The 13,513-nt window shown below is 38.2% G+C and overlaps 1 protein-coding gene across 4 annotated transcripts in view; it reads left to right on the forward strand.

Moving 5' to 3' along the window:
- Positions 1-13,513, forward strand: part of syt1a (synaptotagmin Ia) — a 214,542-nt gene that overhangs the window by 87,009 nt on the left and 114,020 nt on the right. For 2 of the 4 annotated variants that reach the window (XM_061714259.1, XM_061714256.1), the window contains exon 1: positions 8,101-8,156. The exons of the other annotated variants lie outside the window; for them this stretch is intronic. The gene's annotated coding sequence lies outside the window, so the exon portion shown is untranslated. Of the gene's footprint in view, positions 1-8,100; positions 8,157-13,513 lie in introns of those variants that run through there. 4 annotated transcript variants of the gene reach the window in all.

A 13,513-nucleotide genomic window follows, 5' to 3' on the forward strand; every position in this document is an offset into this window, starting at 1 on the left:
TAAATTGAGAGCCAGGTTTATGGTCTGTAGGAAGCTACTGGTCACAGCTGATACTCAAGAGCTGCATCTGAATTACAAAGTTTCCTTTCCTCAGAAACAGCCAGTCACCTCCAAAGTACCTTGACAGAGGGAGTAAACACATCTGCCTTTGTTCATCAAGGTTATCTTGTTTGCTCTCAGGGCAGCGGCTGCAGGTACTGGTACATGAAATCTATAAATAGAATGTAAAGATGATGCGTGCGCATTCCTACACCTTTGTTGAAAAGTGAATCAATAATTGAATAATGAATTCACAGGTCATTTTCAACCGTAATATTGCCAAATTAAGGTTTTGTTGGTGTAATTGTGCATGGCTACCATGAATATCATCTGAGCTACTTTAATGTTCCTTACTTTAATGCATTTTTTGTGTGTGTCCAATTGTTACTAGGAACACATGCACAGCTTGTGACTCACACATTAAATGTGGCCTAATAGAATGAGCAGGTTATTTCTTCTACAGACATTACGATTTCTTGCTGTGTGGTATTAGTTGCTACAGATGTGCATGCTGACAACTGTAGTTATAGCTGATTACAGTAACTACAGTGGAGTATGAATTGGATTCAGACTCATTTATGTTTGGATGGATTTGAAAAATAGGCTTTTTTAAGGAAATTTACTACAACTTGTGGTTTATGAGGTTCTTCTCATGGTCAACTTCCAAAAACTGGCCACTCAGGTCGGCTTATTAGGTGCATAAAAGGCAGTAGAAGATAAACATTAGTGTTTATTGCTCACATAATGCTTCTGTAGAGGAATATCAGAATAAAAACACTTTGAAATGAGAGTCTTTCATGATGAAATATTGAAATGTCTCATTTGCAGAGATGCACAGCTACAGATGAGATGTCTGAAACGGATGAGCCACAAAACTACACAACAAAAGCTTTGGGAAGATGAAAGCATTTAAATATTTTGAATGCGTACGTCAGTTTTAAAGATTTTAAACTGCCTTCATGTTGATGGCACTTAAATAAAATAATTTGGGCATATTATTTAGCTTTTCTGCAAAAACTGTCTCCTCACTGTGGTAATTTAAAATGACTGTCTCCACATTGGGGGGGGGGGGGTTAACTTCAAAGTGAGCTCTGTGGTTCGTAATTATTCTCTCAGTAAGAAGCCACGAAAAAGCATTTTGTACACTGCATTCGTGTCACAACAGCTCATCCACCACTACCACCGCTGCTGCAGCCTAGGCTTTATCCACATGTCGCCACCTTAGACTTGATTTAAACAGTTTGATGTGATGAATAATGAGAAGGATGCTGCGATAGTAGATAAGGGCTAAGAGGAATCTGAGAAAACTGACTGATTCTTTTTATGTATTTTTTTCTGTCAAAAGTTACTCTGAGCAAAAAAACCCCAACAAATCTCACCCTCAAGTCACAGCTTGGGTGGGTGCTGTGGTTTGTTATTACTTATTTGTTTCACTGTTGGGTATCCATCTCTGCACCTTGTGAAATTTAAAGTTCACCATCTCACCATATTTTTCAGCAAACTGAGGATGGCGCAGAATAAAACCTCGTTATGTACAACAGAACAGCTGCTTCAGGGTGACGGCGAAGACAGCATGCGGTGTCTGGAGATCACACAAGTGTCAGACATCTTATTTCACAAGCGTATTTTCTTCAATCCATGGCTAAATCTGGACACCTGTTTAGAAGGAATTATGATGAAATCAATTCCTTTTTTTCCCCAGTGCTTGACAGCCTTTATGTGGATGTCCAACATAAGATAACCTGGCACCTTCTGTGGGGCCACATAGGTTTAAAAAATGTTGTAATTCTGTAAACTGTTCAGAGTTCTGTTATATTGCTTACTTCATCTCCACCTAACAAGTGATTTGTGATCGCGATCAAATTAAGTTCGATCACGGTGATCAGCTGTGGGTATACTTTCTCGATCACGTGCAAAACATGCTGCAGCAAAGTGCACGACAACCAATCACAACCCGCTTTCCTGGCACCGCTCTGTCTGCATTAATTGATCATGCGCATGACATGCCGCGGAAGTCGGTAAGGATCCAGACGGGAGACGTACGTAGCTCTGTGTTTTACGTTTATTCACCATTCCATGCATAATTCTGGTCCGTTCCTTAAAGCAGGGCTTTCCACAAGCGCCGGCTGCCGGCCATATAGCCGACTACTCGATTAGGTCCAGCCGGCTACTTTAATGACGCTTATTTTTTTAGCCTATAAATATTATTTTTCGATTTTAATAAAATTAAATGTTTTTCTCATAGACTGACAATAATGTCAAACTGAACCGCACTCATTAAAGTTGTGATTCGCTCTGCTTGTACACAAATTACTCTGATCACCGCCGACTTCATAGAGAAACTCCGCGGCCCCGACATGGGTGTGTGTGTGCGTGCATGTGTGTGCGTGTGTGTGTGCGCGCTCAGCGGAGTGAATGTGTCAGAGGCAACAAGCTGAGCTCAGCATGATGATTCTTTTGTCACCATAAAAACGGTACGTCCTTATTACTCAGGCTATCCACTACAGAATTTAATCAGTTTAATCAGTTCGTATTAAAAAGAAAGCCTAACCGCGTTGCGACGCGCGCCGTACCTCCGCGTACCCTACGCCGTAGGCTCTGCGTTGGTGTAACGCGGGACCATAAATCAGCCTTAAGTCCCTTTAGGCTAATACTGTGAGAAATAACCTCTCATAATAGCGGTACTACAGTTAATAAATGTAATAAATGCTCCTACTGCCGTTTCTGCTGGCTACTGAGTCCCCTAAGTGGCGAGTGAGTTTTAACTCCTTAATTACCAACCAGCGTCAGAGTCACGCACAGTACACAAACTGTGATGTTAGAGAGCCACCTTTTGGTCAATTTAAGCAACAGCATTGCCAGCTGCTTGACAGTGACTCATTAGTTTACTGTTTTTGTTGTTAATAATGTCATTGCAATTTTATCTATGCAATTGTGAAAAAAAAATGGCAAAATAAATGAAAAACTGTGAACAACCGCATTTTTTGGTTGGTTTACATTTTAAATGATCATGAAAATTTTTTTTGTCTGCTAAAACTACTTGAAACTTTTTTAAACTGCTTAAAACTACCTGTTTGTTTTGCCATTTTCTATATGGCTCTTGTTAAAACATGCTATTTGCTTTACTTGTTAATAGAAAAAAAAATAATCTCTGGTTTCTTTCTATTTTATTCCAGAAGGGAGGGGGATCTTCTGATTTAAAAAATCGTGATTAAAAATCGAGATCATTCAATATGGGAAAAAAAATCGTGATCACTTTTTTTGCCATATCGCCCAGCCCTAATATATATATATATATATATATAGATATTATCAGTTTATCTTCTTGCAGTTGACATTTGCAAATTCCATTGTTCCAATGGTGTTTTCATTTTCACAGTTACAAAAAGAAATGTATAAACATTAGTTTACAATGTTTTACATATCAGTCCTTCGTAATATTTTGGCCCTAAAAATTCAAAAGAGAGGAATATTTTGGTAGTGGATCGCAGCGTTTCTGGCCCCTATATCTAAAGAAAGTTTAGTACTGGAGTTTTGACTTACTTCTGTCTGGTTGTTAAACTAATTCAGCGTTCCCACCTGTTATTGTGGAGTTTTGAACAGCCTGGGCTAATTCGACATGACTTGGAAGGAGATTTTACCTTTTTGAAGAGGGATTGCGCGATGAATATGAATTTTAGACAAAGTGTTTGTATTTTTTGAAGTCCAACCCTTGACCAAGCTCAAGGCAAGGTTGTCTTTTCTTTCTCAAACAGTATTAATCATGCTTGAAATGCTGGTATTGATTGTAATTTGTATCCATATTTAAGATTTTCATGGTAGCTATCAGCTGCGTGATAGACTTCAAATTTCACACTCCTTTTGATTTCTTCAGCCATCTCCAGACGCACAATTACTTTGAACCTAATAAAACAGACCTTGATGATCCAATACTGAAAATATTTCTTGGTTATTCAGTTAAGGGTGAAAATATTTCTTGGTTATTCAGTTAAGGGTGCTCTCTCTGGGATTTATAAAGGATTTGTATAAAAAATTTAAATAAAATGGAGAATATATTTGAAAAATGTAAACTAGATGGAAAACTTGAAAGTTTTTATTTATTTTTTCAATTCAATAATACATTAATTTCCAAAGGGGGATTATCTGGTTATTTATTAATATATAGTCATTAACCAAAACAAACGATTTTGCAGTGCGTACTAAATGACTTATGACTCTGTGTTCCCGTCAACACAGAGGTTCACAAAGCGACAAAATGCATCCTTAATAATGTTGTTTCCATTTTATCAATTTTTCTTGATGAATGCTGGTTTGGTATTCAGATATCTGCTTATAAAACAAGTCTCACGAGACACTGGTGGCTTCTTGACGCCCCCACGACACAATGTGATTAGCATCATTATGATTCAATATAATTCAAAGGATTGTTTTCTGCATTAATGAAATGTATCAGTGTGCTTTAAAAGAAAGACATAGTATGTCATTTACAAACCAAGTGGCCCGTTAAATATATATTTGGCATTAAATACAATGTCAAGTTAAGTATGAGGAGAATAATGGCAGCATAATTATACATGATAAATGACGGACCGTAATGACAGTGAACTGTAAGCTTAAATGATCTCGTGGTACTGGTGAAAGCATGTTCTTTGCAGCAGATGGTAACCCTGGTGGATACCTGTGCACCGAGAGGCTTGCCTTATGTAAAGGGAAAGCACGTTGTGTGAGGCATGCTGGAAAAAGGATTGATTCATTTTTTTATCTAGAAAAAACGTGGATATTTTTCTTGTTAAAGGTAAGAATCCACCATTGCTTCACATATTTATTCATAACACTTTTATACACGCTTCCTTGGATTGAGAATATGCTAAATTTACACATGCATTTTAGTTGTAATACTTGGGGATTTGCAACAAGTTCCAGTGACTCAATTAAATTTGGCGAGAGGAGGACAAAAAAGATGAGAAGACGGGCTTTGTGTTATCTATTTATTCATATTTGCCAAGCCAAAACAAAAAAAACCCAATACATTATTTTTCTTTCCATACACAATCGTTATTGTCAATGAATGTGTCCGTGGTTATTGCTGGATTCAGGTTTTTTTATTTTTATTTATTATAATAGTGATAGAGGGAGCAGGTGACTGAAACAAAAACTTCCCATCTGGTTCTGCTTTTGTTTGAAAAATCTACCTGATAAATAAAAGGCCTGGAATAGAATTGTTCACTAGTTTTGGTTTGATACAACCTCCAGCTTTTGGTGAATACCTCCCAAAATCTTGATCAGAGCCCTGTAAATTTCTCGAGTGTAACTTCTCGTGCTGTTGTTGATCTTCAGACTTTCCTATTAGTTTTACTGGAAGTCATTTTCATCATGAAAATGCACCATTGGGCAAACAGCTAATGACAATAGATCTTTTGACGTGTTCTGGATGACATCGAGTTCCATTGACTGTTCCATTTAGTTAAAAGGAGCTTGTGTTCATACATGTTCACGATTTTCTGGGTGATTTTCTGAACCGTCATCAATTTCACCTGTACTTTAATTCAACATCTCTGAACATATGCTTTGAAAGAAGTTTCATTTTCTCCTTTTTTTTCTTTTTCTTTCATCAAACACATTGACTTTTGACCACATCTGTATTTGAAACTTGGTGCCTCCTTTGTGTAAAATACTCGTGGCGGCTTTTATGACTTCAGCACCCATACTGGCGTTTTAAATCATGTCAAGTTCAGAGTGAAAAGTGGCACACATATTCTTTTTGTGCCTTCACATCATTCATACATCTGGGCCCAGCTGACATATCTGGGGCTTCGCTTTCTGCATCACTGCCTGTTGGAGAGGAGAAACATCCTTTTGATTGGCAGGTTAAACTCTTCAAGGTCAGCTTGCTCTACAGCGCAGCCTCTCAGTGTAGATTACTGTTGTAATATCTCTCCTGTGGAGTGTCTCCTCCCCCTTCCTTAACTGGTTATCAGTCTATACTCAGATCTAAAGATTGTGTCCTTGCCTCTTCATCAGGTCGTTGCATGAGCTACATGTTGTTGAGCATGAAGATTGTGAGATTGTGTGCGAAGTGAGAAATGAATACAGTCTTGGAAACAGACCATACGGTGTGGTTGGATGTTTACAGCCGTATTTGTATTTTTCACACGGGTGGTACTTGAGATGGCTTTTAAGATTCTACTCCAGTGATCTGTGCTTAAACTGAATGAAGTCTCCCCTTAGAATACGTTTTCATTTTTTTTTCTTTTAATATGTTGTATGTACTGTACGTAGGAAATGATAGTCATGTGCATAAAGTGGCATTGGAAATGGAGAGAGCTGGACAGAAACCTTCACACCAAGAGATGGAGAAGAAGAATTGTTACTATGAATCACAGTATTTTGTGGTAAAAGCTGATGAGCAGAAGGATCGGAGGAGAAAATGTGAAAACCCAGCAGGAAGCAGGCGCTGTGTTCTTTGAAGCCTCACAAAGAACTTGTGCAGATGGCTACCAAGAGCCACAAAGGAAAATACTCAGTTTCTAGCAGCCATATCAGGATGACTTGTGCATTGTTTTGTGTTCTCGTTGTGCTATTTGTTATACGTGCATATTTAGCAGTGAATTTCAAATGGTGACACATCATTGATTTGCGCACGTAATTGTAATGTGATGTGATTGTCACCACAAGGCTGCACAGCCAGGATGTGATTTACATGTGAGAACAACTGGAAAGGCTGCAAAAGTCTGTGCAATTTGTTAGTTTGAGACATGTATAATTCATGAAAAAATACTTTTATAGATCATAAGTGAAATTAAAAGATACTTTTGCTGCTTATTGCCGATAGTTTTTATTTCTGAACCTCTGAGTGACAGAGAAATATAACTTAGTCACACTATTATCACGACTCTGAATAATTTGAATATCTTTATGTCTACTGATGTGTAAAATTACATTTATTTACCTTTTCGCTTTCCATCCTTGCATTCTGACAAGGCCTGATAGGTGCAGTGAAATGTGAATAAATCCGGTCTCTGCAAATACTTTTCCTTTATACTTTCACTGAGTTTTTAATTAGTACCTCAGCTGGCTGGTAAATATCGGGGATCATACTTCATTCGTCCAGCTTCAGTATGGACAGATGCTGATACCATCATCTCGTGTCTACAGAGAATATTTTTCCACATTGAGCCTCACAAAATAGATGCTGGCTGAGTTACCTGTTTAATGTGGTTTAGAAGTACAATCAAGAGGTGCCATCGCAGTCAAATGTAGATAGATAAGAAAGTTGCAAAGGGAACATTTCAGATTTTCATGGTTTTTTGGTGTCATTTCAGATTTTACTCATGTTGTGCTGAATTTTGATGAAATGTGTATCCAATTTGGTCTCCGTCTAGTAAATAAGCCTGTTGAACCTAAAAAAACAATCACATCACTCAGTCATAGGATGGATTTATTTATTGGGGGAAAATAGTTAGACTGAGCATTAACTTTAAGTAGGACATTGCATTTTCAACATAGCCCTCTGTTTCAAGGCCTTCTTTACCCTATAGTATACTCACAATATATTTATATCTGATAGAGACTTTGTCAAACTTTTCATACCAGCATTTACTGAACTAAGCTCCCTGTTACACCTTTATCACATCTCGCTCGGCTGTGTGTAAAGTTCCTTATGCCATTTTTCTGCCTTCGGAGGAAGTAACAGAGTTGTAACAATGGCCAAACTGCTGATGTTTGAAATGGGAGTGTCAAAAAAGTCATAGCGGAGGCACAAACGGCTCCGAACTCCATGCAGAGGTTATTTGTCTTTGTAGTTCCACATTATTTATTATTTCTACCTTTTAAAATCACTAACTTATTCATCTTATTGTCACCTTTTTGAGTGTATTAGCTTATAGCTCTTTACGTAGCCTGTCAAACACTTCCAAGTTTAACCAAAAAAACAAGTCTAATTTTTGTTAACATCACAGCAGCGTTTCAATGACAGCTTAGTTTTATTGTAAATATTGGCATAATATTGTCAGTTTGCCAATCATTTTTGCTGATAGGATCTTTCATTTTGTTGTCGTCTGTAGATCTGAGCGAGTCTGGAGACGACATTAAAACACGTCAGCAGATTTCAGTCGTAGGTGAGTCACTCCCTTCTTACCCAGTTGGAACACAACACACCAGGGGCCTGTACTACGAAGCGGGATTTGGGGTTAGCGAGGTAACTTCAGGTTTAACCCTGGGTTTTCAGGACTACGACGGTGGTTCACTTCTTAGCGGGGCACATCGCCATGGTAACTTATGCTGAACCGCTAACCTGCTCCGGAGCAGGTTATGTTCGAGATACAGATCGCCGGGTGTAAAAGCACCGCCCACTGACCAATCAGCTCTCTTGGAAAATGACATGCCCTTTCGAAGAGAATCCAGTGGAGCTTGGCATAGACATCATATAGAACACGTGTTCTATATGATGTCTATGGAGCTTGGTGCGCGGATCGTGAGAGGATCCCTCCGAAGAGAACGCGTATTCAGGGACCACCAAAACCCCTTTGCTTTCCCTGATGAGTAGCCTACCTGTATGAACGATCCAAAAAAAAAGGAAAAAAAGAAAAAAGAGGTGGAGGAGAAAATAAAAAATAAATCAGTCAATGAATAAATAAAACAAATCATCACCCAAAATCCGATGTACAGTCAATCCAAAACTAATACCAATTAAATAAATAAATCAAGAAGAAATGAAAAAGAAGATGCATTTGTAAGGGGATAGCAAAAAAGGGATTTTCAATTTCGTCCCTCGAACATTCTGAGAAGTCACTTTAAAATACTAAATACCCCCCTCCTGAAAAAATAAAAAATTAAATGAAATAAATAAAAAAACCCAATTCTTTGGTACAGCATCAGCACAAGTTATCGGTCAACAACAATAGTTATAGAACCAATATATACAGACTGTCTCAGAAAATTAGAATATTGTGATTTTCTGTAATGCAAACACAAAAACAAAAAAAATGTCATACATTCTGGATTCATTACAAATCAACTGAAATATTGCAAGCCTTTTATTATTTTAATATTGCTGATCATGGTTTACAGTTTAAGATTAAGATTCCCAGAATATTCAAATATATGTTTATATCCCTATGAATTTACGCATTTATACAGTCAGCGATCTTTTGCCAGCTGTCTTTCCTGCATTTTGCAGCTGCAACTGTGTTGCTTTTTGCCTGTATTATATGCCTATACTCATCATATTTCCGTAAAATTATTGTTTGCTCTTCGCTACTGAAATAAGCGGCTCTGACAGCGGACTTCTCCATGCTTGCGATTGGTCATGCGCTGAAAACACCGCCCCTTTTATGTGCACGCGCTCATATCCAGATTGGAGAAACCTGGGTTGATATACCGAGTTGATAACCGCCGTCGTGTGACCGCTTAGCGTGATTGCAATTGTCCCGCTTAGTGAATCTGGATAATGAAAAGATATCCTGGATATGTTGAACTTGCTTCGTAGTACAGGCCCCAGCTGTGTGTGTGTGTGTGTGTGTGTGTGTGTGTGTGTGTGTGTGTGTGTACATATACTGTACACTGATGGACAGCAGTCCTTCTTTTCAGTGTTAGCAAGAGTAAATCTGTCTCAAGGATCTTGGGAAATGGATCAAAGATTCTGTACCTCATTTTTTATACTTACTTTGTACTATACTTTATCTTTATTTATTTTTTTTTCCTTTTGTATTTTCTCTCATCTCTTGATTTGGCACAGTATTCATCATTTTATATTGATTTAGGTTTGTTTTGTTTGTCTTTCTCCAAGGATTTTTTGCTGAATATATTTTCATGTTCTTAACTGCATTATACATACATGCACAATACATAATGAACCATAAAATGTCATTTCTCCTGGGGTGCATCATTGTTTCCTGAGCTCTTGACATTTTTATTGTTTGTCGTTAAAGCCCCAGATATATGATTATAGTGAATACTGTCTTTTGGTGATCAAGGGGACTGACTTTTGTGCAGATCTATAAGTACATATTATTTATGGCTTGGTTTGAAAAATGCCCTCTTGGTTTTCAGCTTATCTTTGAGAGAAATATAATTACTAGGTGACCTCACAGTAGATCCAAGAGTCAACGTACAAGCTGAATTATCAGAAAACAAAAAACAAAAAACAGGAATTGTGTTTCCATCAGGACATTGTCATTACAAATAGTGTTAGCTTTATATCTGCATATCAGCAGTTGTCCAAATGAATAATAATATAAAAATATCTTATTACTGAATTTATTTGACATGCCAACCTGGATATAAAAATATAAAGAAAATATATAAACAAAGGTCATATTTTTTTACAAAAGGGTAATTAGTGCATCACAGTTGTTCTGCAGAAAGGGATCATGTCTATTAAACATAATCTGTAATAGTTTTAATATTTAGTTAAATATTAGGGGGTCATCAACGAACTGTGAAATCATGTGCTGCATTTCAGTTTTATTTGCAATATGGAAGCTGATCGTCCTCCGGATCGGGAAAAAAAACGTTTTTACTGGAAATGGAACATTTAAATGCACTTATATAGCTAGATGTCAGCTTTTCCACCGTAGCAACGCTGACTCAGTTCATCCTGTCATTGGTGTATGAGTTTTAAATTGGAACTTCATGGTGTTTTCTGACTTTACAGAATTCCCTTTGCTGTCAAATTCCATCCACTCTCTCCACACTCCTACAGTATGTTCAGATTTGTACTCAGCTACCAGTGCTGGTTCAGGAAGGGTCCAGTGACTATTTACTGAAGCATTGTTAGTGATTCTGGCCTTGTTAAAGCCTATTTTGCTTTGTGAACACGGAGCTCAGCCTCCTCCAGGCGTGTGAATGTGGAGGCCCAAGATGCCATGCCGACTCTGGGCCCAAAGAGCAGTCCAATTTTTCATCCTTATTGCCCATGACATATCCAAAGTGGCAGAGTGTGGTCCACGGAGACGTGAAGGAAGGGAGAGAGGCAGAAAAAGTGAAGAACATGCGGCTTAGGACTGTGTGGAGTGCATCTTCACTTCCTCCCTCTTTAGTCCTGAAGAGGGCTCAATTTTCTTTACTAAAACAATGCAATTCACCAACTTCCATTAGGACGGATGACGTTGGTCCGTTTCCTGCCTCTTTAAAACGCACATTATCTCTGTCCTTGTTAAAGTATAAGGCTTACTGACACTAAAGAGTGCATTAGACAAGGCTGATTTCAGCCAATTTGTTATGTTTGTAAAAACCATCTGTCATTTTAATTAACTCTGCAGCAGATGTTTGTAGCGCCCGCATACAAGTTGTAAAATATTTTCAGTTTTCATTAAGACAAATCTATCGAGATAGAAAATTATGTTAATCAAGTCTACTAATTTCAGTTAGATTATACTTTTTCTTTTCTATCAGTTTAATTTATTCAGTCATTGTTAAAAGGACTGGGTGTGTGGTGTAACGTGCAGGCAGTGTGGTTGGGCTGTGAAGGGCACTGCCAAGGTTACCTGTGGGGGTGCTGAATACTCAGTGTGGTCTTACACTGGGAAATAGGTGACTTTAGAGAGTCTCTGTGACTGGGGAGTTTCATCATAGAGACCCCCTCCCTTCCACACACACACACACATTTCTTTTGAATATGTTCACACTGTTGTCATAAAGATCTCCGGTTGTAATTTTTGCCTGATGATGCGCCCTACTTCTGCCAAGTTGATAACATGGCACCCATCAGGTGTGACGGAGGGAATCTGGCACCAGCTGTTCATGTCCTTTACATGTTCCAGTGGGCTGGAGTGGAAGCTAATGGTACGGATATGTTTCACGTGTCTGTCTGGCCCGGTTCTGGAGGGCTGCCAGCTGCGGAAAGTAGAAAAATGAAAGGGAGAAAAAATAAAAAGATGTGGACGAGCATAAATAAATAAAAGGAATCCCCGAGGGTGTCTGGGATTTTTAGACCCTGTTGGACAATGAGGCCATCACTCATCCTTTGCAGTCCCAAGAAACATATGGCTGGCTGCCTTCCCACAAAACACAGGTGCTTGACAGACACAGTCAATTCTGCTTAATGAGCAATTGTTCTGCCATATACTGCGCTATTTGTTGTGCAAAGCATGGCTACAGACTGTTTTCATCAGATCAGTTTTGACATAATGTCTCGTTGCAGAACATATGGTTGATGTATGTTAATATTATCACCACAGTATCGCCTCACCGTTCCAGTCAGTAATGCATTGTAGGTAATTAAGCACATCATTTATTAACATCAAAGCATCCCCATGGACTTGATCAATATAACACTGATGGCTATGAATTTGTTATAATTAGTTAACAGTTTGAGTCCAGATTTGAAAAGAGTTTGGCACCAAACCTGTTTTCACATTTAAAAAATTATTGTCTGGATTTAGGTTGCAGGTGCATTGCTAAGTTAGAGTCTGAACGGCAAAACCAGTAATATGTTGTCCAGTGTGATTTACTATGGCTTTTATGCAATTTACAGCTTGTATTATTTACTGTCAACAAAATACATGTCTTTATGCTTGATGTGGCTGTACTAACAACTCCAAGACAAAGAAGCTGCACTTAGCAGAGACCTTTAGATTGGGAATATGGAATTTCGTCACTTGTGTTAAATAATTGGGTATACCAGCAGAAAAGGCCATCTGAATTTATATTTTTTCCAAGACAATGCTTTTATTGAGGGAAAGATAAGTCCATTTCAAACCTTAAGCTATGATGATAACACTTATGCTCATTACACCTAATTTTGTGCCTCTTTTCGTGAACTGATGCAAGCTGCATTTGGCATGCTGGAGGTTAACATACCATATTTTCTGCAAAATAAGACTCTTTTAAAATCCTTAATGTTTCTCAAAAATGGGCAGTGTGCCTATAATCAGCCTGTAATCAGGTGCGCCTTATGTATGAATTTGTTGTGCGTACTGACCTTGAACGAGTTTTATGTGCTACACTGCACTCAAGAGTCTGTCAAAATGTTTTAGTGCGACTTTAGTAGTGGCAAAGCCGCTCCACTTGATTGATGGTCGGAGCGTTCAGCGGACTTTAAACACGGTCCTGGGTTGGATACGGGTTGCACCGTCAAACAACGTTAGAGAACTAATTATGTAGTGCTGGTGAGCAACCACCATCCAACATCTAGTCAATGTTACCTTACTGTAATTAGACGTCAAGCCAAGATTAGGTTTTATAGCGCAAACCCAATCTTCAAATCTATTTCATCATCCAGTTATAATCAAATGTTGGAATATAACGTTGTTCTGACCTCACACTAACTTTGGGTGTCCGCTATCGCTGGCAACGAAGAAACAATCAGAAAACAGGACGTAGTACTACCTCCCAAAATAGACCTGTTCATTGATATTGCACCTTATAATGTGGAGCGCCTAATGGTCCGCCAAATACAGTATTTTTGACCCGAGTTAAAATATATAAAAAAAAGTTATATATTTTTTTTAATATTTTAGTGATCTGGGAGATG

This window comes from Cololabis saira, chromosome 23 (genome assembly GCF_033807715.1).
Source record: "Cololabis saira isolate AMF1-May2022 chromosome 23, fColSai1.1, whole genome shotgun sequence".
NCBI lineage: Eukaryota > Metazoa > Chordata > Actinopteri > Beloniformes > Belonidae > Cololabis > Cololabis saira.